General features: G+C 40.5%; 2 non-coding genes across 2 annotated transcripts; one reads left to right on the top strand and one right to left on the bottom strand.

Moving 5' to 3' along the window:
- Positions 1-591: 591 nt before the first annotated feature.
- TRNAC-ACA (transfer RNA cysteine (anticodon ACA)) lies at positions 592-663 on the top strand. The gene has a single exon. It is a non-coding gene; the product is annotated as a tRNA-Cys (tRNA).
- Positions 664-9,433: 8,770 nt separating this feature from the next.
- On the bottom strand, positions 9,434-9,540 carry LOC138426103 (U6 spliceosomal RNA). The gene has a single exon (XR_011251527.1). It is a non-coding gene; the product is annotated as a U6 spliceosomal RNA (small nuclear RNA).
- Positions 9,541-16,869: the final 7,329 nt, after the last annotated feature.

The following is a 16,869-nucleotide window of genomic DNA, read 5'->3' as shown; positions in this document are numbered from 1 at the left end:
CCCTCCAGAGAGATTGTATTAAACCACAGAAACATGATGAATACGGATCATTTACAAGTATATTGTTTCTCAGTGCCCAGCAGGTGATACAAAGGAAGAACTGCCGTCATGAAACAGGATTCTGACCAGGGACAGAATCTGACTACCCCTACGTGGAATGCCTTCTGGAAAGGTCAGGTTTCTGCCTTTCCCAAGGTCAATTTCCTTTACCTCCTTCCGTCAAGGGCTATCAAAAATCAGCATATAATGAATGATGTGCCTGGCAAGTAAATGTCTTTCTAATATGCACAATCTTGAAAGAAAATGTAGTAGATATTTTTCCTTTAGTCCTTTTATCTGTTATGTTTATCGGCAATACACACAAAAACTCCAGAGTCCAGAAACCAATAAAATTAAGCTGAAAAGTATGCCTCAGTATATTACTGTACAGCCTAATTTTATGTGATTCCCCCCTTTTTTATTCTTAGAAAGTCATGAAATCCAAGATCTGTGAGAGTCAGCAGTCCTTATGCTTCTTTTCTTGTTTTTTTTTTTTTTTTTAGTTGAATCAACTTTTTAAAATTAAAAAAAGTGTTTATTTATTTAGAGACTTCCCTGGTGGCTCAGAAGGTAAAGCGTCTGCCTACAATGCAGGAGATCCGGGTTCAATCCCTGGCTTGGGAAGATCTCCTGGAGAAGGAAATGGCAACCCACTCCAATATTCTTGTATGGAAATCCCATGGATTGAGGAGCCTGGTAGGCTACAGTCCATGAGGTGGCAAAGAGTCGGACATGACTGTTATTGCACGGTGTTGAGTCTTTGTTGTGGAATGGGACACGTGGGTGCTCCATGTGGAATCTGAGTACCCCAACCAGGGATTGAACCTGTGATTTTTAACCATTGGACCACCAAGGAAGTCCCTTCGTGTTGTTTTGGTCTTAGTAGATTTAGGAAACAAACTGCTCATTCACTCAGATGAAGTTACCATACCGTTGGGCATACAGAATAGAGGCAGATACGGACCTGGCCTTTTAGGAATTCAAAGCCCCAGAACACCCTTCCTTCATTGTGCTTTAACACCACCTCTGAAACAAAGAAGCAGCAGAATACTCCTCGTTTGAATATATGGCATGTACATGACTCATTGTATTTATGACTCTTTAAATGAATTTAGAGGAAGTTCCTAGGGTATCATGCAGATTAAGCTAAAGGTAGTTGTGATGGATTGCAAAAATAGCCACAAATTATTTCATCCCCACACACATGCCCTTTTGCAATGAGAATTTATGGTCTTCCCCTCAAGAAGTTAATTCTGTTTCTCCACCCAGTAAATCTGGGCTTGGACATGTGACTTGCTTGGCCAAGAGGAAAGGAACAAATGTACTATAAGGAGAGACTTGAAAAATGCTTGTGCATTAGGCTTGCTGTCCTGCTGCACGTGGAACAACATGGACGAGCCTGAGCTCCCCTGCTGGATGGAGAGAGACCCAGGGCCATGGACATATCACTCCAGCTAACATATGCCACCCACCAGAGCTGTGAAGGAAGCCACCCTAGGCCATACAGCCCCAGCTGCCCCACCAACTCCCATTAGATGCCTGAGCAAGCCAGCACACCCCAGTTGGGCAGACTCAGCTTGGAGATCCCCACTGGCAAGCTTGTGTTGAATTCTTTCTAACCAACAGTATTGTGCAAAATAATAAATATTTATTGTTTTAAGTCACATTTTGGGGTGCTGTTTTGCAGTAAAAGCAATTGATACAATCCAATTTTTTAATCTCTTAGCACAAAAATATTTAATTTAACCCATCCTAACTACCAGTAATGCCTCGACCAGCAATGCTGAAGAAGCTGAAGTTGAATAGTTCTATGAAGACCTACAAGACCTTCTAGAACTAACACCCAAAAAAAGATGTCCTTTTCATCATAGGGGACTGGAATGCAAAAGTAGGAAGTCAAGAAACACCTGGAGTAACAGGCAAATTTGGCCTTGGAATATGGAATGAAGCAGGGCAAAGGCTAAAAGAGTTTTGCCAAGAGAACGCACTGGTCATAGCAACACCTTCTTCCAACAATACAAGAGAAGACTCTACACATGGATATCACCAGATGGTCAACACCGAAATCAGATTGATTATATTCTTTGCAGCCAAAGATGGAGAAGCTCTATAAGTCAGCAAAAACAAGACCAGGAGCTGACTGTGGCTCAGATCATGAACTCCTTATTGCCAAAGTCAGACTGAAATTGAAGAAAGTAGGGAAAACCACTAGACCATTCAGGTATGACCTAAATCAAGTCCCTTATGATTATACAGTGGAAGTGAGAAATAGATTTAAGGGACTAGATCTGATAGAATGCCTGATGAATTATGGATGGAGGTTTGTGACATTGTACAGGAGACAGGAATCAAGACCATCCCCAAGAAAAAGAAATGCAAAAAGCAAAATGGCTGTCTGGGGAGGCCTTACAAATAGCTGTGAAAAGAAGAGAAGTGAAAAGCAAAGGAGAAAAGGAAAGATATAGCCATTTGAATGCAGAGTTCCAAAGAATAGCAAGGAGAGATAAGAAAGCCTTCCTCAGTGATCAGTGCAAAGAAATAGAGGAAAACAACAGAATGGGAAAGACTAGAGATCTCTTCAAGAAAATTAGAGATACCAAGGGAACATTTTGTGCAAAGATGGGCTCAACAAAGGACAGAAATGGTATGGACCTAACAGAAGCAGAAGATACTAAGAAGAGGTGGCAAGAATACACAGAACTGTACAAAAGAGATCTTCACAACCCAGATAATCACGATGGTGTGATCATTCACCTAGAGCCAGACATTCTGGAATGTGAAGTCAAGTGGGCCTTAGGAAGCATCACTATGAACAAAGCTAGTGGAGGTGATGGAATTCCAGTGGAGCTATTTCAAATCCTGAAGGATGATGCTGTGAAAGTGCTGCACTCAATATGCCAGCAAATTTGGAAAACTCAGCAGTGCCCACAGGACTGGAAAAGGTCAGTTTTCATTCCAATCCCAAAGAAAGGCAATGCCAAAGAATGCTCAAACTACCGCACAATTGCACTCATCTCACATGCTAGTAAAGTAATGCTCAAATTTCTCCAAGCTAGGCTTCAGCAATACATGAACTGTGAACTTCCAGATGTTCAAGCTGGATTTAGAAAAGGCAGAGGAACCAGAGATCAAATTGCCAACATCTGCTGGATCATGGAAAAAGCAAGAGAGTTCCAGAAAAACATCTATTTCTGCTTTATTGACTATGCCAAAGCCTTTGACTGTGTGGATCACAATAAACTGTGGAAAATTCTGAAAGAGATGGAAATACCAGACCACCTGATCTGCCTCTTGAGAAACCTGTAGGTGAGTCAGGAAGCCACAGTTAGAACTGGACATGGAACAACAGACTGGTTCCAAATAGGAAAAGGAGTACGTCAAGGCTGTATATTGTCACCCTGCTTATTTAACTTCTATGCAGAGTACATCATGAGAAACGCTGGGCTGGAGGAAGCACAAGCTGGAATCAAGATTGCCGGGAGAAATATCAATAACCTCAGATATGCAGATGACACCACCCTTATGGCAGAAAGTGAAGAGGAACTCAAAAGCCTCTTGCTGAAAGTGAAAGAAGAGAGTGAAAAAGTTGGCTTAAAGCTCAACATTCAGAAAATTAAGATCATGGCATCCGTTCCCATCACTTCATGGGAAATAGATGGGGAAACAGTGGAAACAGTGTCAGACTTACTTTTCTGGGCTCCAAAATCACTGTAGATGATGATTGCAGCCATGAAATTAAAAGACGCTTACTTATTGGGAGGAAAGTTATGACCAACCTAAACAGCATATTAAAAAGCAGAGACATTATTTTGTCAACAAAGATCTATCTAGTCAAGGCTATAGTATTTCCAGTGGTCATCTGTGGATGTGAGAGTTGGACTGTGAAGAAAGCTGAGCACCGAAGAATTGATGCTTTTGAAGTGTGGTGTTGGAGAAGACTCTTGAGAGTCCCTTGGACTGAAGAGATCCAACCAGTCCATCCTAAAGGAGATCAGTCCTGGGTGTTCATTGGTAGGACTGATGTTGAAGCTGAAACTCAAATACTTTGGCTACCTGATGTGAAGAGCTGACTGATTTGCAAAGACTCTGATGCTGGGAAAGATTGAGGGCAGGAGGAGAGGGGGATGACAGAGGATGAGATGGTTGGATGGCATCACCGACTCAGTGGACATGGGTTTGGGTAGACTCCATGAGTTGGTGACGGACAGGAAGGCCTGGTGTGCTGCAGGTCATGGGGTTGCAAAGAGTCGGACATGACTGAGTGACTGAACTGAACTGATCCTAACTACAGGGTTAGGATGAGTTCAGAAAGTGAAAGTTTAAGTAGTCTATACTGTAAAATTTCTTAAGACTGCCTGTCAATTCTATTGACATTTTTGCCTGATGATTTAAACATTTAGGAGTGATCCTAAAAAAAAAAAAAGGATGCTTTATAGAGGTGTGATTGATATACAAAAAGCTGGAGATGTTTAAGATATACAATTTGATGTATTTGGGAGTTGGCAGAGATCTTTATTGTTTATTATTATTATTGTTTGTAGTGTAGGTCCAAAATGGAAACTGGTTGCTGCTGCTAAGTCACTTCAGTCGTGTCTGACTCTGTGTGACCCCATGGTAAGATTTCCAGTTAATAGAGAAATAGAATCACAGCTTATTGTGCCAGCTTTTACTCTGGCTCTGCCTAATATACTGCAAGTCAATGTTTACTTCATGAGTGGTATTTAGTGCTTTTCAATTAAAAACCAAGCCACGTTGTTAATATGGAAATTACTGTGATGAGTGGTACCCACTGTCTCTCTGTCGCTCACTCCCTCTATGTGTTGGCAGCCAGGGATGCGTTCCAGGCTGTGGTAGTTAGCATCCTTGGATATAAGCCCAGTAGATGCAGCAGTTGCGTCTGCTTTGCTGCCTGCTACTCTTCCAGCCCCTGGAATCTGGTTTTGCTCTACTACGGCAACGGAGTGCTTCTGCTCAAGGTCACAGCTCTGTATTGCTAAGCCCAGTGGACACTTTGCAACTTCTGTTTTCACCTCTTAGCCACAAGTGACCCTGATGACCAATTCCTTCTTGAAGTATGTTCTTATAGCTTCCGTCACACCATCATCTTCTGGTTTTCTTCCTACTTCCCTGAATATGCTGTGGTCTCCTTTGAGGGCTCATTTGTGTATTTTCATCCTTATTTTTTAATTTTTTTTAACTTTACAATACTGCATTGGTTTTGTCATACATCAACATGAATCCGCCACAGGTGTACATGAGTTCCCAACCCTGAACCCCCCTCCCACTACCCTCCCCATATCATCTCTCTGGGTCATCCCAGTGCACCAGCCCCAAGCATCCTGTATCCTGTATCGAACCTAGACTAGCAATTCATTTCTTACATGATAGTATACATGTTTCAATGCCATTCTCCCAAATCATCCCACCCTCTCCCTCTCCCACAGAGTCCAAAAGTCCATTCTATACATCTATGTCTCTTTTGCTGTCTCACATACAGGGTTATCATTACCATCTTTCTAAATTCCATATATATGTGTTAGTATACTGTATTGGTGTTTTTCTTTCTGGCTTACTTCACACTGTATAATAGGCTCCAGTTTCATCCACCTTATTAGAACTGATTCAAATGTATTCTTTTTAATGGCTGAGTAATACTCCATTGTGTATATGTACCACAGCTTTCTTATCCATTCATCTGCTGATGGGCATCTAGGTTGTTTCCATGTCCTGGCTATTATAAACAGTGCTGCGATGAACATTGGGGTACACATGTCTCTTTCGATTCTGGTTTCCTTGGTGTGTATGCCCAGAAGTGGGATTGCTGGGTCATAAGGCAGTTCTATCTCCAGTTTTTTAAGGAATCTCCACACTGTTCTCCATAGTGGCTGTACTAGTTTGCATTCCCACCAACAGTGTAAGAGGGTTCTTTTTTCTCCACACCCTCTCCAGCATTTATTGCTTGTAGACTTTTGGATAGCAGCCATTCTGCCTGGCGTGAAATGGTACCTCATTGTGGTCTTGATTTGCATTTCTCTGATAGTGAGTGATGTTGACCATCTTTTCATGTGTTTGTTAGCCATCCGTGTGTCTTCTTTGGAGAAATGTCTATTTAGTTCTTTGACCCATTTTTTGACTGGGTTGTTTATTTTTCTGGAATTAAGCTGCATAAGTTGCTTGTATATTTTTGAGATTAATTGTTTGTCAGTGGCTTCATTTGGTATTATTTTCTCCCATTCTGAAGGCTGTCTTTTCACCTTGCTTATAGTTTCCTTAGTTGTGCAGAAGCTTTTAATTTTAATTAGGTCCCATTTGTTAATTTTTGCTTTTATTTCCAATATTCTGGGAAGTGAGTCATAGAGGATCCTGCTGTGATTTATGTCGGAGAGTGTTTTGCCTATGTTTTCCTCTAGGAGTTTTATAGTTTCTGGTCTTACGTTTAGATCTTTAATCCATTTTGAGTTTATTTTTGTGTATGGTGTTAGAAAGTGTTCTAGTTTCATTCTTTTACAAGTGGTTGACCAGTTTTCCCAGCACCACTTGTTAAAGAGATTGTCATTAATCCATTGTATTATCTTGCCTCCTTTGTCGAAGATAAGGTGTCCATAGGTGCTTGGATTTATCTCTGGGCTTTCTATTTTGTTCCATTGATCTATATTTCTGTCTTTGTGCCAGTACCATACTGTCTTGATGACTGTGGCTTTGTAGTAGAGCCTGAAGTCGGGCAGGTTGATTCCTCCAGTTCCATTCTTCTTTCTCAAGATTGCTTTGGCTATTTGAGGTTTTTTGTATTTCCATACAAATTGTGAAATTATTTGTTCTAGCTCTGTGAAAAATACCGCTGATAGCTTGATAGGGATTGTGTTGAATCTGTCGATTGCTTTGGGTAGTATACTCATTTTCACTATATTGATTCTTCTGATCCATGAACATGGTATACTTCTCCATCTATTAGTGTCCTCTTTGATTTCTTTCATCAGTGTTTTATAGTTTTCTATATATAGGTCTTTAGTTTCTTTAGGTAGATATATTCTCAAGTATTTTATTCTTTTCATTGCAATGGTGAATGGAATTGTTTCCTTAATTTCTTTTTCTACTTTCTCATTATTAGTGTATAGGAATGCAAGGGATTTCTGTGTGTTGATTTTATATCCTGCAACTTTACTATATTCATTGATTAGCTCTAGTAATTTTCTGGTGGAGTCTTTAGGGTTTTCTATGTAGAGGATCATGTCATCTGCAAACAGTGAGAGTTTTCCTTCTTCTTTTCCAATTTGGATTCCTTTTATTTCTTTTTCTGCTCTGATTGCTGTGGCCAAAACTTCCAAAACTATGTTGAATAGTAGTGGTGAAAGTGGGCACCCTTGTCTTGTTCCTGACTTTAGGGGAAATGCTTTCAATTTTTCACCATTGAGGATAATGTTTGCTGTGGGTTTGTCATATATAGCTTTTATTATGTTGAGGTATGTTCCTTCTATTCCTGCTTTCTGGAGAGTTTTTATCATAAATGGATGTTGAATTTTGTCAAAGGCCTTCTCTGCATCTATTGAGAGAATCATATGGCTTTTATTTTTCAATTTGTTAATGTGGTGAATTACATTGATTGATTTGCGGATATTGAAGAACCCTTGCATCCCTGGGATAAAGCCCACTTGGTCATGGCGTATGATCTTTTTAATGTGTTGCTGGATTCTGATTGCTAGAATTTTGTTAAGGATTTTTGCATCTATGTTCATCAGTGACATTGGCCTGTAGTTTTCTTTATTTGTGGCATCTTTGTCAGGTTTTTGTATTAGGGTGATGGTGGCCTCATAGAATGAGTTTGGAAGTTTGCCTTCCTCTGCAATTTTCTGAAAGAGTGTGAGTAGGATAGGTGTTAGCTCTTCTTGAAATTGTTGGTAGAATTCAGTTGTGAAACCGTCTGGACATGGGCTTTTGTTTGCTGGAAGATTTCTGATTACAGTTTCAATTTCCATGCTTGTGTTGGGTCTGTTAAGATTTTCTATTTCTTCCTGATTCAGTTTTGGAAAGTTGTACTTTTCTAAGAATTTGTCCATTTCTTCCACGTTGTCCATTTTATTGGCATATAATTGCTGATAGTAGTCTCTTATGATCCTTTGTATTTCTGTGTTGTCTGTTGTGATCTCTCCATTTTCATTTCTAATTTTATTGATTTGATTTTTCTCCCTTTGTTTCTTGATGAGTCTGGCTAATGGTTTGTCAGTTTTATTTATCCTTTCAAAGAATCAGCTTTTTGTTTTGTTGATTTTTGCTATGGTCTCTTTTGTTTCTTTTGCATTTATTTCTGCCCTAATTTTTAACATTTATTTCCTTCTACCAACCCTGGGGTTCTCCATTTCTTCCTTTTCTATTGCTTTAAGTGTAGAGTTAGGTTATTTATTTGACTTTTTTCTTGTTTCTTGAGGTATGCCTGTATTGCTAGGAACTTTCCCCTTAGCACTGCTTTTATAGTGTCCCACAGGTTTTGGGTTGTTGTGTTTTCATTTTCATTAGTTTCTATGCATATTTTGATTTCTTTTTTGATTTCTTCAGTGATTTGTTAATTATTCAGAAGCGTGTTGTTCAGCCTCCATATGTTGGAACTTTTAATAGTTTTTCTCCTGTAATTGAGATCTAATCTTAATGCATTATGGTCAGAAAAGATGCTTGGAATGATTTCAATTTTTTTGAATTTATCAAGGCTAGATTTATGGCCCTGAACGTGATCTATCCTGGAGAAGGTTCCGTGAGCACTTGAGAAAAAGGTGAAATTCATTGTTTTAGGACATGAATTAGGTCCAACTGGTCTATTGTATCATTTAAAGTTTGTGTTTCTTTGTTAATTTTCTGTTTAGTTGATCTGTCCATAGGTGTGAGTGGGGTATTAAAGTCTCCCACTATTATTGTGTTATTGTTAATTTCCCTTTTCATACTTGTTAGCATTTGTCTTACATATTGCGGTGCTCCTATGTTGGGTGCATATATATTTATAATTGATATATCTTCTTCTTGGATTGATCCTTTGATCATTATGTAGTGTCCTTCTTTGTCTCTTTTCACAGCCTTTGTTTTAAAGTCTATTTTATCTGATATGAGTATTGCTACTCCTGCTTTCTTTTGGTCTCTATTTGCATGGAATACCTTTTTCCAGCCCCTCACTTTCAGTTTGTATGTGTCCCTTGTTTTGAGATGGGTCTCTTGTAGACAACATATATAAGGGTATTGTTTTTGTATCCATTCAGCCAGTCTCTGTCTTTTGATGGGGGCATTCAACCCATTTACATTTAAGGTAATTATTGATAAGTATGATCCCGTTGCCATTTACTTTATTGTTTTGGGTTCGGGTTTATACACCCTTTTTGTGTTTCCTGTCTAGAGAATATCCTTTAGCAATTGTAAAAATATGGAACGCTTCACGAATTTGCATGTCATCCTTGTGCAGAGGCCATGCTAATCTTCTTTGTATCATTCCAATTTTAGTATATGTGCTGCCGAAGCGAGCATCCCTTCATCCTTTAAATATTGATGTTCCTTCAGGGTATATAGGGCTCCCCTTGTAGCTCAGATGGTAAAAGCGTCTGCCTACAATGCGGGAGACCAGCATTTGATCCCTGGGTAGGTAATGGCAACCCACTCCAGTACTCTTGCCTGGAAAATCCCATGGACCGAGGAGCCTGGTAGGCTACAGTCCATGGGGTCGCAAAGAGTTGGACATGACTGAGCGACTTCACTTCACTTCACTTCAGGGTATGTCCTGGGTCACCTTCTATTTTTATTATACACACTCTTCCCCTGGCAATCTCATTGCTTACACAGGTTCTTGTCTTCTATGTGACTCTCTTCTAAATTAATATCTCTATCTGAAACCTCTGCTGAGCATCTGAAGTCAAGCCATTCACTGAACAGCTTCTCTCCGATGCTCCATCTCAGCCTGTCCCAGCCTGAAGGCCAACTCCTTCTGCCCTCCCCTGGCCACAGGCAGTTTCCTTCTGCCCCCCACCCCCCCAATTCATCAGCTCCTTCTATGGACCAAACTGCAGTGAACAACACTTCCATCCTTCTGATTACTGAGAAGAGAAACCCAGGAACCATCCTTGACTTCTCCCTTGCCTCTACCACAGTCCTAAATTAATAGACTAATTCTGTCAATTCCTCTCTCTCAATAGCTCTTAAATAAATTCAGTTCTCTTTAGCTTTTTCCCTCTCCAGTTCAGAGAACGTATGCTCCCAAATCACCTGTCTCTATGCCAGCCAAGTCCTGGAATGCCAGACACCTGAGTCCGTTGTCCTTTTCATTTTGCCAGGTAGTACCTGCCTTGAAGCTGAAAAGAAAAGCGTGCTGGTTGACTTAGTCTGAAAAGGCCAGAGGACTTGGAAATGTGCATGTATGTATGTGAAACCTTATTTTCTTAACAATTTGATCCAGCTGCATCTATAGTAATTTCTAGAGCTTCTAACTTCCTTCATTTATTTTCTAGACCTTCATATCTACTTTATAGCTAATAGTAATCATATTCTGTGCTGTGCTTAGCTGCTCAGTCATGTCCAACTCTTTGCGACCCCATGGGCTGCAGTCCACCAGGTTCCTCTGTCCATGGGGATTCTCCAGGCAAGGATCCAGGAATGGGTTGCCATGCACTCCTCCAGGGGATCTTCCCAATGCAAGGATCGAACCCAGGTCTCCTGCATTGCAGGCAGATTCTTTACTGACTGAGCCCCGAGGGAAGCCCCAAAATACTGGAGTGGGTAGCCTATCCCTTCTTCAGGGGAACTTCCCCACTCAGAAATTGAACAGGGGTCTCCTGCATTGCAGGTAGACTCTTTACCAGCTGAGCCACCCAGGAAGTCCAATCATATTCTACTTAGCAGCTAATAGTATACTACTAATACTATGGGTAGTATACTATTAACTTACTACTAATATGTAGTAGTATGCTATAGGATAGCTATAGTTCATAGCTTAGATTACTTTTTTTCCCCTCATGATTTTAGCTTTTAATTGCCTATGTTGAAGCTCAAATGTTTGTTTCTTAATTTCTCACATTCTTGAAAGTTGTTTCTTCCAGTCTGCTGAAATTTTTTCATCCCTATATTTGCTTGGCATTTTTTTTTTTTACCCCCAAGCTGTCTAGTGGACACTGCAGATTTATGATTTTGTAAGTAAAATCAAGATCAATCGTTCAGCTGTTCGATGACTTCTCATTACTTGCAGTTTTTTTTTTTTAACTCTGAAAAGTGCTCATTTATTTTTACAATTTCCTTTTTTTTTTCTTGCTCAAAAGGATAAATTAAAATCCAGAAGACCTCTTTTGAAACTTTCTGTATGTAGATTCACTAATATTTTGGACTGAGTAAAATGATGGGTTGTGGGAATATCTTGATGATTCTTCTTGTTTTCATACATTTTAAACCATGTAGTGGGTACCATTTTGCCTTTTCATACTGTTCAGGCAACTCACTGCAAAAGACCCTGATGCTGGGAAAGATTGAAGGCAAAAGGAGAAGAGGGTGACAGAGGATGAGATGGTTGGATAGCTTCATCGATTTAATGGACATGAACTTGTCAAACTCTGGGAGATAGGGAGGGACAGGGAGGCCTGGCATGCTGCAGTCCATGGGGCTGTAAAGAGTCAGACATGGCTTAGCAACTGAACAACAGCAACAATTGGGTACAGTGTGTTGATAGGCCTGTAGAAGGTGGCAGTGCAAATTGACAGCTGAATGAGGGCTGATTAAGATGCATGGCATGTCAGGATAGATGCTTGCTCTCGGTGGGTATATGGGGCACCTCTTGGGCCCCATCTGGCATCTGCAGCCAGAGGTTCAGTGGCCTGGCAGTGCCTGGACTCAGCTGTCCTTTGAGTCTCTGGCTGGCCTGGGGCCTCTCTGTTCTTGCTGTTGGGGAGGTTTCCAGGAACTCCCTGGTGACAGAGGCACAGCTGAGCTCTAGAAGCATGACACTCCATGGGCTGTTTTCGACCACAGAGGGATGGGAGCCATGGTATGGTGCGAATCATGTACTTTACTTGACTTTTTCATCCTCATTCTCCTGCTCCCTCAAGTAAAAGGAAAAGTATTTACATAATAATAAATATCCTTCAGTGTGGTGAGGATTAAATAAGATAAAGTGGGTACAGGTCTGTCAAATAGTAGATACTCAATAAATGTTAATTTTCCTCTCTGTTCCTACACTTACAGAATTGTGATAATGAATGTCATTGTTTTGTTTACCTTTTTTGTCATTTTTACTACTAGGTTTGAAAAATAATTTAAAGAAAATAATCTTTTAAACAAAACTCTTCAAAAATTAAAATTAATACTAACCAATGACCAATAACTACAGCTAAGAAATATAGCCGATATGGGGGCATCTCTGGTAGCTTAGCTGGTAAAGAATCCACCTCCAATGCAGGAGACCCTGGTTCCATTCCTGGGTGGGGAAGTTCCCTTGGTGAAGGGATAGGCTACCCACTCCAGTATTCTTGGGCTTCAGAATCCGCCTGCAATATGGGAGACCTGGGTTTGATCCTGGGTTGGGAAAAATCCCCTGGAGGATGGCATGGCAACCTACTCCTGTATTCTTGACTGGAGAATTCCCTTGGACAGAGGAGCCTGGTGGGCTGAAGTCCATGGGGTTGCAAAGAGTCAGACACGATTGAGACACACAGCACAGCACATAGCTGAATGTCCTATGGGTAGTCAGAAAAACCTAGTCTGGTTCTGGTCCCACTGATGACTTAGTGACTAAACAACCACGAAATGACTGTCTGCTTCACTTTGGGAGATCTGTGGTGACTCACACAACGTTGCATGAGGAAATAGGCTTGTTCCAACTCCTAGCACCTGTTGTCAGAGGGAAGAAAGAAAGAGGGAGAAAAAAATGTTTTAGTAGTAACACAGTCAAGATGGAATTTATTCCTAGCTTTCCCTTCAAGTAGGAAGTGATTCTAATAACCAAAGTTGGCTTGAAACCCCCCACCCACTTAGTCCTGGCTGCAAAATGATGCTCTGCTGAAAGCACCCTGTGCCTCCAGATGCCACAGAGGAAGGGTCAGAGCTCAGTGATTCACAGCCAGGGATGGACAAAGCTTTTCCTCACAGCCAGCTGATACTAACTCAGTCTTCAAAGAATTCCTGTGAATAAGCCCAGAAGTAAAGCTAACTCACAGAACTCACTCCTAAAGATCCCAAAGCAAGAAACAGACATCTCAGTGACTGAGTGGCATAAGCGTATTGTGTGTTATACAGTGAAACCAGACTGAACCCTAACTAGTCCCTTCACTAAGAATTTTTGAAAGAAGGAGCTAAGGAGGATATCAAAACAGACTCTGTGTCCTTTGGAATTTGTTGTACATGTTTATGGAGAATGAACTGTGCATAAACCTCAGGATTAGGGGACTTTCCTGGTGGTCCAGTTGTTGGGATTTTACCTTCCAACACACCGGTTACAGGTTTGATCTCTGTTCAGGAGCTAGGATCCCACATGCCTCCTGGCAAAAAAACCAAAACCTAAAACAAGCAGTATTGTAAAAAATGGTTAAAAAAATGGTCCACATTAAAAATAATATTTAAAAAATCTCAGGATTGGGTGTCATTACTTTTACACTCACCAATTGTTTTCTTTCTTTGAAAATTCTGAGTTAATTGTTTGGGGGGTTATTTTCATTTCATTTTTTTGGTCTTTTTTTTTTTTAAATTGTGGTAAAAAAAAAAACCATATAACATTCAATGTTTCATCTTACCTGTTTTTGAGTGTACAGCTCGGTAGTGTTAAGTATATTCACATTGTTGTGCAACAGGCTCCTAGAACTTTTTCACCTTGCAACACTGAAATTCTATACCCAGGAAACACCAATTCCTTCCTCTCAGTCCTTGGCAACCACCTTTCTACTTTTTGTTTCTATAGTTTTGACTTCTTTGGACACCTTATGTGAGTGGAAACACACAGTATTTGCCCTCCTGTGACTGGCTTCTTTCTCTTAGCATAATGTCTCAAGGTTCATCCATGGTTTAGCATGGGACCCTTTAGCAGGGGCTCACTCTTTTTAAGGCTGCACAATATCAATAACCTCAGATATGCAGATGACACCACCCTTATGGTAGAAAGTGAAGAGGAACTAAAAAGCCTCTTGATGAAAGTGAAAGAGGAGAGTGAAAAAGTTGGTTTAAAGCTCAACATTCAGAAAACGAAGATCATGGCATCTGGTCCCATCACTTAATGGGAAATAAATGGGGAAACAGTGGAAACAGTGTCAGACTTTATTTTTTGGGGCTCCCAAATCACTGCAGATGGTGATTGCAGCCATGAAATTAAAAGACGTTTACTCCTTGGAAGGAAAGTTATGACTAACCTAGATAGCATATTAAAAAGCAGAGATATTACTTTGCCAACAAAGGCCTGCCCAGTCAAGGCTATGGTTTTTCTGGTGGTCATGTATGGATGTGAGAGTTGGACTGTAAAGAAAGCTGAGCACTGAAGAATTGATGCTTTTGAAGTGTGGTGTTGGAGAAGACTCTTAAGAGTCCCTTGGACTGCAAGGAGATCCAACCAGTCCATCCTAAAGGAGATCAGTCCTGGTTGTTCTTTGGAAGGACTGATGCTAAAGCTGAAACTTCAATGCTTTAGCCACCTCATGCGAAGAGTTGACTCATTGGAAAAGACCCTGATGCTGGGAGGGATTGGGGGCAGGAGAAGAAGGGGATGACAGAGAATGAGATGGCTGGATGGCATCACCGACTTGAAGGACATGACTTTGAGTGAACTCCAAGAGTTGGTGATGGACAGGGAGGCCTGGCGTGCTGCAATTCATGGGGTCACAAAGAGTTGGACATGACTGAGCAACTGAACTGAATCTTCCATTGTATGTTCAGACCATGTTTTGTTTATCCATTCATCCGTTATTGGACATTTAGGTTGCTACCACCTCTTGACTATTGTGAATAGTGCTGCCATCAACATAGGGATGTATCTTTTTGAATTATGGTTTTCTCTGGATATGTGCCTAAGAGTGAAATTGCTAGGTCATATGGTAGTTCTCTTTCAATTTTTCATAATGGCTGCACCATTTTACATTTCTACCAACAGTGCACAAGGGTTCCAATTTCTTTCCATCCTCATCAACACATTATTTCTGTTCCTTTTACAGAGGCCCTCCTACTGGCCCTACCTACTCATACCCAGCTACCTATCTGGATTTGTCTTATGACTAATGATGGTGAGCATCTTTTCATATGCTTGTTCACCACTCTTGTCTTCTTTGGAAAATTGCCTATTCAAGTCCTTTCCCCATTTTTTACTTAGGCTATTTGTTTTCATTGTTGTTCCTTACATTTTCTGGATATCAGCTTGTATATGTCAGATACATAATTTGAAAATATTTTCTCCCATTTTATAGGTTGACTTTTCATTCTAGTGGTTGTTTCCTTTGATGCACAGTTTTTAAGTTTAATATCATCCCATTTGTCTATTTTTGCTTTTCTTGCCTGTGCTTTTGATGTCATGCCCAAGAAATCATTGCCAAATCCAAGGTCCTGAAGCTTTCCCCCTATATTTTCTTTTACGACTTTCATAGTTTTAGTTCTCATGTTTAAGTCTTTAATCCATTTTAAATTAATTTTTGCATTTGATGTAGGGAAGCCCTCAATGTCATCCTTTTGCATGTGGATATCCAGGTTTTCCAGCATCAATTATTGAAGAGACTATCCTTTCCTTATTGGGTAATCTTGTTGCAAATTATTTGGTCCTACATGTAAGGATTTGGGCTTCCCTGGTGGCTCAGTGGTAAAGAATCTGCCTGCAACCCAGGAGATGTAGGTTCAATCCCTGGATCGGGAAGATACCATGGAGGAGGGCATGGCAACCCACTCCAGTATTCCTGCCTGGAGCATCCCATGGATAGAGGAGCCAGCAGGGTTGCAAAGAGTTGGACACGACTGAAGCTACTGAGCACACTTACAAGGATTGACTTCTGGGCCTTCTAGTCTGCTCCACTGGTCGATAGGGAGCCCATAGTCTATATGGTCTCTAAGACCACGTCGTCTTAGTTACTGTTACTACACAGCATGGTTTGAAATCAGGAAGTATGAGGCTTCCAGCTTTGTTATTTTTAAAGATTATTTTGACTATTCAGAGTCCCTTAGATTCCTTATGAATTTTAGGATGGTTATTTCTTTTCCTGCTAAGAGTGCCTTTTGGATTTTGATAGGGATTGAACTGAATCAATCTGAAGATCATTTTGGGAAGTATGGACAGTATAACACTATTTAGTCTTCTCACTCATGAGAAATTTTGCTACTATAATAAGTGGGATTATTTTCTTAATTTCTTTTTCAGATAGGCTATTGCTAGTGTCTAGAAATACAACTGATTTTTGTATATTGATTTTTTTATCCTGCAACTTTGCTGCAATCTTTTATTCATAGAAACAGTTTTGTTTGTGTATGTGTGTGTGGAGTGTTTAGGATTTTCCACATGTAAGATTATGTCATTTGCAAACTGAGATAATTTTACTTCTTTTCCAATTTAGATGCCTTTTATTTCTTTTAGTTTGTTTGCTTTAGAGTTTCCAAACGTTGAAATTAAGATTCCAGCCTATGGTGCAACAGAGGGGTGAAGAAAAACCAGGACCCTTGCTCTTCCGCAGGGTGTCTTTGTATAAACAAGAGAGAAGCCAGCCACTGCCTCCGGGGAGCTCAGCCTGCACCTGGGTGTGTGCATGGAGAGCAGAGCACAGGGTGAATTTTTACCCCTCCCACCCCCCGATCGAATATTCTTGGGTAGTGGAGCCGTGTTTCACTTCAAATCCTCCTGACCTCTCCTCTGATTCTAGCCAC

This window comes from Ovis canadensis, chromosome 20 (assembly GCF_042477335.2).
Source record: "Ovis canadensis isolate MfBH-ARS-UI-01 breed Bighorn chromosome 20, ARS-UI_OviCan_v2, whole genome shotgun sequence".
Taxonomy (NCBI): Eukaryota; Metazoa; Chordata; class Mammalia; order Artiodactyla; family Bovidae; genus Ovis; species Ovis canadensis.
This window is presented reverse-complemented; position numbering and strand designations above follow the sequence as displayed.